Consider the following 9,304-nt stretch of genomic DNA (forward strand, 5'->3'; position numbering starts at 1 on the left):
TTAAAACCAAAGCAAATATTTAACCTCTTCTCTACGGCTCACGACTCTCAGTCAATCTCATCCTTGCCTAAAAATCGCAGGTTAGCCATGCTAGACCCAACTGGAATGCGGCCATGATTGCGAAATATAATGCTATTATGTCTCAACATAATTGGGACCTTGTTCCGAGACCGCCCGAGGGGGTAAATATTATTCGTTACATGTGGTTGTATCGTCACAAGTACAAGGATAATAAGGTATTTGAAAGATACAAGGACAAACTTGTGGTGAATGGTAACTCTCAACAAGTGGGAATAGATTGTGATGAAATTTTTAGCCCGGTCGTGAACCGGCTACTATTCACACTGTTTTGAGTATTGCTAAGGGTAAGAATTGGCCCATTAATCAATTGGATGTAAAAAATGATTTTCTTCACAAGGTTATAAAAAAGGCAGTTTTCATGCATCAACCACCAGGGTTTGTAAACCGAGCAACACCAACCCATGTTTGCAGACTACGCAAAGCTCCCTATTGTCTCAAACAAGCTCCTAGAGCCTGGTACCAGCGGTTTTCAAACTATATTCTTGGCATTAGGTTTGTATGTGCAAAAAGTGACACTTCCTTATTTATTTATCGTCGGGGTAACGATACAGCTTCTTTGTTTCTATACGTGGATGATATTGTTTCTAACTGCTTCTTCTGAGATTCTGAAAGCACAACTTATCGATCTACTCAAGACCAAGTTTGCCATGACTGGATTGGGACAGTTAAGCTATTTTTTGGGGATTTCAGTCACTCATACTCCCAAGAGTATGTTCCTTTGTCAACAAAAGTATGTTGGGGAGATAATTCACCGGGCTAAAATGGATAACTGCTGAGGAGATAATTCACCGGGCCAAAATAGATAACTACCTCAGTATGCTGAGTATGCTGAGGAGATTGGGGCGGTTACCCGGACACACGTCGTTCCACTTTTGGGTACTGTGTTTTTCTAGGTGATAATCTCATATCATGGTCTTCTAAATGGCAGGCCTCGCTATCCCATTCGAGTGCAGAGGTAGAATATAGGGGTGTAGCGAACGTCGTAGAAAAATAGAAAAAAGCCGGCTATCGGACTCGAACCGATGACCATCGCATTACAAATGCGATGCTCTAACCTCTGAGCTAAGAGGGCTCCCAGAAATTATACATGCACTGACACTATATTTTAGTTTTAGGCTTATTCATTTTTATTCTTTATATATATGAATTTCAAATAAATATTTAAAATCAAATAACAAATGAATAGAAATATTTAATTTAGTTTATTTATCTCTATGTATATTCTATACATTGCCGAATCATGTTGGCTCCGCAATCTTCTTGCTGAGCTTCATTGTCCTCTCCGTAAGGCCACATTGGTATATTATGATAATATTTCTGCAGTTTATTTGTATGTAAATCCGGCTTAGCATCAACGGACCAAACACGTCAAATTGGATATCTATTTTGTACGCAAAAAAGTTGCCTTAGGGCATATAAGGGTGATGCACGTTCCATCGACATATCAATATGCATACATTTTCACGAAAGGACTACCGTGACAATTGTTCCTCGACTTCAGATCCAGTCTGAGCGTCCGACCTCCTCTTGCTCCCACTGCGGGGGTAGTGATAGAATATATGTTAATATTCTTTCCTATATTCTGTAAAGATAAAATTTGTGTAATTATGTAATTAGAGTTCTCATACAATTAGGGTTGTACACTTATAAATATTGATTAATGAGAATATCCCAAATCAAAAAAAAGTACACTATTCTAAACACAATACTCCCTCCGTCCCAGATTAGTTGTTACACTTACCTTTTCACAAACTTTTAGGTGATAAGTGGTTGTTTGGTTATCAATTGTTATTTTATTGAAAAAGTAGATGTGATAGGAGTTAGTGGCCGGGGTATTTTTTTTAATTGAATGAGAGAGGGTGTGAGGACAAAAAAACATTTAGTGGGAAGAGAGATACAATATAATAATTGTGGGGTCATTCCTAATTTAGAAGTGTAACAACTAATCTGGGACGGACGAAAAAGGAAAGTGTAACAACTAGTTTGGGACGGAGGGAGTAATAATAATAATAATAATAATAATAATAATAATAATAATAATAATAATAATGGAAAGAGAAATGAAAAAAATGTGTTAAATTATATCAAAATGGATATCTATTTGTAGATCTCGAATTTTTATGACTGATGGTAACTTTTTTTTTTTTTTTTATGAATCGGAAATATAAATTTCTCGTTGGAAAATAATTGTTACAAGATTTTTCATGTTATGCCAAGTGGAGAGTTATGATTGGGTGAATTTTCCCACTCCAAATCTAAAAAATCCCTATGCCAATGGCGTTTTGGTTTTTCACTCCACAAGTGCAAAATTTCCCCAACCATTAAGCCCTAATTTTAGCTTTTTCCTCTTACTTCTCCCTAAGTGCAAAAAACATACACATGGTTAACAATGCTCTCATATCTGATCCGCTCAACCAACAAGCATGGCATGTAGACTTGTATTGTACGACTCGACTTGCATCCAGCTATAGCCTTTAGGTAGAAACATTTTATAACTTGAACTCAACGGTGTACTATTCTTTAATAAAAAATAAGTCATTGCAATTTCTTCATATTTACCGTTTAGTTCCATCTTTATTTTATAAAAAACGATTTTTTCATGAAATGCCCATGAGGTTTAACGAAATGCACCAAATACACCCGCGTGTTTCGGATCACATAATATACCCCTATTTTTCCTTACTGTTCATAAAATGCAGCTGGACTTAACGTCCGTTAGTCCTCGTTAGCAGGAATTTACGTTTTTGCCATTTTGTGTTGTTTGGCGCGATTCCTTTACTTCCTCATTAATCTGCAAACTTTCTCTCTCCATCCAGACATTCTCTCTCCTCCACTAACCAACACCACTCCCCACCGCCGTCACCACCTTCGCCCCCGCTACCGTCGCTAACCTCGGCCCAGGGGGTCAACACTCCATATCCTCCATTTCCGGCGACGCTTCTTCCAAACTCTCCAAAGATCCCTTCCTGAATTGCGCCGAAATCTCCGCCCTCGCCGCCATGGAGGTCCTCAACATTGTCGAAGATGAGGGTGAAATTGTCGAAGGAGATCGAGATGCCGCACCACATCTGGAAGCAAAGCGGGTCAATTTTTGGGAAATTTTGTGTGAAATGTTGAACAAATTTGGCAACTAATGTGAAGCTCCTCAACATTGTCGAAGTTAGGAACACATATTTCAGGAACCATGATAAAATCTTACGTATTTGCAGGTTTGATGGTGAGTGGAGTATATTGTTTCATGTTCAATCTGTAGCACTACATGTCACTAAATTTCGATACGGTAATCTGAGTTGGATTTTGCAATTTTGTGGGTCAATCCAGTTTCCAAAAAGAATAGGGACCCACCCCAAGTACCAAGTACCAAGTACCAAGTACCAAGTACCAAGGCCCAAGGCCCAAGGCCCGAGGCCCACGGCCCACGGCCCAAGGCCCAAGGCCCAAGTACCAAGTACCAAGTACCAAGGCCCAAGGCCCAAGGCCCAAGTACCAAGGCCCAAGTACCAAGTACCAAGTACCAAGTACCAAGTACCAAGTACCAAGTACCAAGGCCCAAGGCCCAAGGCCCAAGGCCCACGGCCCACGGCCCGCGGCCCGCGGCCCGCGGCCCGCGCCCGGCCCGGCGCGCGCGCGCGTGTGTGTGATGTGTCCACCCATACCATTCTCACACTTTCTTAAACAAGAGTTACACTCATTCCCCAATTAATAAACAAGAGGAATATGAAGAGTTTTTCCAATGTGGGACTCTTGAATTTTCACTCACCCTTTTTTTCCTTTGTGTTTTCCAATGAGAATTTCCAACACTTTCTATCATCTGTTTTGCCAGTATTATACTCCTTTTGTTAGAAATTAGTTGTGGCATTGTTCCCCGTGATTAATTATGAAATGATTTACTAAATATTTCACATGCCCACCAACACAACCACTCAATTCAAGTAAGAACTTATTGTGAAATTGGCAACTTTTCGGGTAGTGACAGGGGTGATCCGATTTTAACTAATTCGTATAAGAGGGGTGATGGGTGGTTTGCTTACATAAAGATGAAAAACCAAACGCCCTCATAACTTCATTCTTTCAATATTTATAAGAAGCAAGAACATAACGACTATATTTTGATCCTTAGGTTTAAAAGCAGTTTGGGTATTTGGTGCAAATAAGTTTACAAATAGGTGTATATTGTGCAATAAGTTTATAAATAGAGGCATTTGTTGAATTATAAACATGACTTAACGGAAGGTCAAATCAGGGGTATTTGGTGAACAGTACATAGAAATTAGGGGTATATTATGTGATTCGAAACACGTAGGTGTATTTGGTGCATTTCGTTAAACCTCGGGGGCATTTCATGAAAAAACCGTATAAAGAAATGTCCGAGATATTCACTTTTCAGTGTCCCCTATAAAATACTTACTTTTTTCCGTCCTTTAATACTTGCCCCACTTTGACCGACACAAAGTTTTAGGCAATTTAATTGACTTATTAATTTATTAGGTGGTACTTCCTTTGTATTTTAGAAAGAGATACACTTTCCTTAAACGACCGTATTTTTAAATGAGATGCACTTTCCTTTTTTGATATGTTTTGGTCCCCACTTCCAATTATATTAATATTTATCTTTTTCTTGTGATCTCACACTTACTCACGTCATCTTTTTACTATAATAAATAATTCACCCACTACCTCACTTTCATTTTATTTTAATAAATTTAACTCACTCGCCTAAAATTACGTGTCATTCAAAGTGTATCTCTTTTTAAATTACGTATGGAGTAATTGATAATGGGGTATTTTTTTTAAATATCGTTAGTGGAAAAAGTGTCAAGTAAAAGGGTAGAGGTGGATTGAATTTTTAATGCTTTTTAAGGAAGTAAGAATATATGTGGGTCATGGTCAAGTGAGAGAAATGATATATTATTAGTAAAAATATGTCATTTATAGAAACGAGATGAGTATTAAAGGACAACTTTATAAAAAAAAACATGGCGAGTATTAAGAGACAGAAGGAGTATTACTTTGTAGATTCAACCACTGACCAGCAAAAGCCATGTGATAACACCTTAATCAGGTTGTTTGGAAATTACACCACCGTAAATTAGTTGTCAAATTAATTAAGTAAAAAATAAAATTGAAAGTAAAACAACAAAAATCAAGTAAAGAGATTTAAGGGGTGGGTGGAATGGAAACAAAGTGCGATAAGTAAGCAAAAAGATTCCTTGGTGAATTGGTCGTGGTCACACACTCACATGTTGCATTTCATCCATTGACTCTCTAACCATTATGTTATGGATTTATGCCCATCCCTTCATCAATTCCCTCTTTATCAATCCAATCAATTATTTAACGAATACTCCTACACTAGCTATACCCTCTTTCTCATTCAATTCATGAGTGAGCACATCGGTTTTCGCAATCCAATTCAATTCTATTTCACTAGGGTTTTGTTTCCATTAATAGATTTGTTGTCATTATTACTAAATGTATACTACCTCCGTTTCATAAAGTTTTTTACAGTTACTATTTGTACGGACTCCAATACAATATTTAACTACTAATATATCCAATTTCGTAGGTTGAAAAATTATAAAAAGTTGATATTCTGAAAATACATACCGAGACCAATCTAACAAGATCTTACATGTAACGTTTTGATGTATACTCCGTATAAAAATGAGAATTTACGGTGAAAGTTTTCATGTTTTGGACACGTATTCCAAAACGTAAAGAACTTTCAGAAACGGATGAAGTATATTAGCACCCGTTGTATTTTTGATAGGTTGATTGGAGAAGGGACGTGAGGACAAGGAGAGTTTTTATAATGTTTGTCCTCCAAATTATTTTGCAGTGAGAGTTTTAATAATGTTTGTCCTCGAAATTATTTTGCAGTGACCACTTTGATTTTTACTTGCATGACACATTAAAATTGCTATTTCGATCTAAATCGAGTTTATAAGTGAACTGTGAATTAATCAATCAACCAATTACTAAAATATGAGATCGGAGTTTAAACTATCAAGGTACAAGTATTTGACACGTACTGAGTACTTTTAGTTTAGTTGGTTAACTTCAACCCTTGAGGTAAGTATACTCGTATGCAGTGGAGGTGCCAGAATTTCTTTACTAAGGATTCGGAATTTTCAGGCACATTTTTGTTTTATAATAGAACTCAGGAGATCATTATGGTAAATGACCTTTTGGTGTCCCCTTATAAATAGTCTATAATCCCCCTATTAATTGCGAAATATAACGAATGTTTTATTCCAACACATGCCGAAAAGAAAATTACTTAAAAAAGATTAAAAAAAAAATACGTTTGCAACTGAATCCTTACTAGCGTCGCTGTTAAGATCTGAACCAAGAAACACGTGTGTGAGAGTCCCACATTGATAAAAAAAATGAGATAACTAATCACTTAATAAGGCCAAGGGGCTACTTCCCTTATAGCCATATGGTTTTAAGGTGGAACCTCCTTTGGACATTTAAGTGGATTCTCTCTCTTGGTGACGGGTGCGGCCCAGACCCGTATTTAACATGGTATCAGAGCCGGGCCCACGACTTGGGCCTTGTATCGTTAATATTCTGGGCCAAATTAAAAATGGCACGTGTGAGGGGGAGTGTCGAGAAACGCACTCTGACCCATGAAACATTACATGACCGAACTAAAAAAGGGACCTCGCGCGTGAGGGGAAGTGTTAAGATCTGAACCAAAAAACACGTGTGTGAGAGTCCGACATTGATAAAAAGATGAGATAACTAATCACTTAATAAGGCCAAGGGGCTACTTCCCTTATAGCCATATGGTTTTAAGGTGGAACCTCCTTTTGATAAGTGGACTCTCTCTCTTGATGACGGGTGCAGTCCATGCTCGTATTTAACATGGTATCAGAGCCAGGCCCATGACTTGGGCCTTGGACCGTTAATATTCTGGGCAACTGAACAGGATCCATGTGAGGGGGTGTGATAAACACACTCTGACCCTGAAACATCACATGTGACCCATATTGAAAATGGACCTCATACGTGAGGGGAATTGTTAAGATCTGACCCATGAAACATCACGTGTGGGAGTCCCACATTGATAAAAGAGAAGAGAGTTAAACATTTAATAAAGCCAAGGGGCCACTCCCCTTATTACCATATGATTTTAAGGTGGAACCTCCTTTAAACTTGTTAAGTGAGCTCTCTCTCTTGATGACGGGTGCGACCCAGACCTGTATTTAACATTCGCCATTGCTCGTATGCACTTCACGTATAATAATAAACGTATAATAATAACTTGAGGCAATTACGTCAAAGATCAGTAATAAGTGATATATGTGTTAAAATATAAATCATGTTACCGCATACACCTTGATTTGACACGTATTATAGAAGTGTTGAGTGGTTTTGGTTGAAGAATGATTATAGACCTCAAATGAGTTAATGAGTAATTAAGTAATAGATTAAATGCCCTTAATGGAAGTAGTAATGAAATGAATAAGCATGGAAATGAAAGAAAATTAAATTCCACCTCTAAAGTTTACTTGATTTGGTAATATTCCATTGACAGTGGAAATTTCCATATAGGGAAAGAACCAGAAACACGTGAAAGCATTTGGACACGTCTCATGCTAAACCCATGAGCCTCTGACCAACCTTGTCTTTTGCCTTTTCCATTATATTATTGCTCCTTTTTTGCTTACATTATTTTATCAGCTTCTGCCTATTTTGTTTTTGGTTTTTCAGAAAATATATTTTTGCCAGTTGTCAACGGTCTCCAACTATATACGGAGTAATCTCTACAATAAGTACGGAGTAAACATTTGAGAATTTTCTTATATTAAAAAAATACGCTTGAGTACACCTAACTAGTGCGCTCTAGGCTCTAGCTAGATAGTAGTACTCCGTATATCCCACTTTTTGGAAAATAATTTTAGCAACAAAAAACATTATTTTGACACGCTGCTGTGAAAGAATGAGAAAATAGTTTTATGTGCTCGATATACTTATATAGGGGTGTGTCAAAGAGAATAATTGGTATGTCAAAATTAGTTTTACTTGTTTTCGATTAGACCGAAGTGTTTTTATTTTATTGTCTACTTCATTCTCCACATCATTATGAAATTTTTTAAATTTGATAAAAAGTTCAGACTTATGCTTTATTTGGTAGAAATAACTATAGGTACTGAGTAGCTGAAACCACCTCTAACATCTGAATTCATTGGGCCGCACACATCAGTGTGAATAAAACATAATAGATCACTTTCTCTTTCTCCAACTTTAGAGAAAAACTAGTATAGTTCCCCGTGCGATGCACGGTTTAAAATCAAAATATTAAATTTGAATGAAACTGTACTATAGTTATTGACAATTATTATCAATAGTGCTTATAGATTTATTTTCTAATTAGAATTAATGATGGATATATATGTTATTTATCTGTCCAGCGTATTATTTATTTTAATTTAAAAAATTAAAACCCACTAAGGGTATATAAAACTTTCACCCCTATTCATCACTTTTGTCAAAAATAAAGTCATTACGTCATTTACTTCGATAATCATATCCACCTAATACTCGACACAACATCTACCGTTGTATCCGATCATTGAACACCCATCTGAAGGAAATAATGCCCTTGGTCCAAGTATGCATTCAATGTTAAGTCTAATAAATGCGGTTCAGTATTAATTAACAAGTTAATAATTCAGTGAGATCAAGTGAGCTGAATGCCTAGCTAGAGGCCGCTTCAGCTCAAGTGGAATTAATGATATTAATCCACAGCTTACTCTTGACTGAACCCGTAGGGTCACACAAATAGTACGTAAACGGATCAAGTATTTAATGGCATTAAATACTCCATCTATGGATATTCGGAATCGACGGATCTTGCTTTCAGTGGGAGCTGAGATCGTCACAGGCAAGAAATGAATACTCCGGAAACGATGATATTGCCGGAAACGGAAATATGGATCGTATCGGAAATATAAATATTATCCAAGTCGTAGATGTTGCCGGAAACGGAAACATGGTACGTATCGGGAAATATTATCGGAAATAGAAATATTGCCGGAATCGGAAATATTGCCGGAAACGGAAATATTGTCTGAATCGGAAATATTATCGGAATCGGAAAATAATTCCGGAAACGGAAATATTAAATATTTGTTCGAAACGGAAATTAATTCCGGAATCGGAAATGTTAAATATTGTTCGTATCGGAAATGAATTCCGGAATCGAAAAATTAAT

General features: G+C 37.0%; 1 non-coding gene across 1 annotated transcript; it reads right to left on the reverse strand.

Annotated features, from left to right (window-relative positions):
• Positions 1–1,080: 1,080 nt before the first annotated feature.
• Positions 1,081–1,153, reverse strand: TRNAT-UGU (transfer RNA threonine (anticodon UGU)). The gene has a single exon. It is a non-coding gene; the product is annotated as a tRNA-Thr (tRNA).
• Positions 1,154–9,304: the final 8,151 nt, after the last annotated feature.

This window comes from Spinacia oleracea, chromosome 6 (genome assembly GCF_020520425.1).
Source record: "Spinacia oleracea cultivar Varoflay chromosome 6, BTI_SOV_V1, whole genome shotgun sequence".
Taxonomy (NCBI): domain Eukaryota; kingdom Viridiplantae; phylum Streptophyta; class Magnoliopsida; order Caryophyllales; family Amaranthaceae; genus Spinacia; species Spinacia oleracea.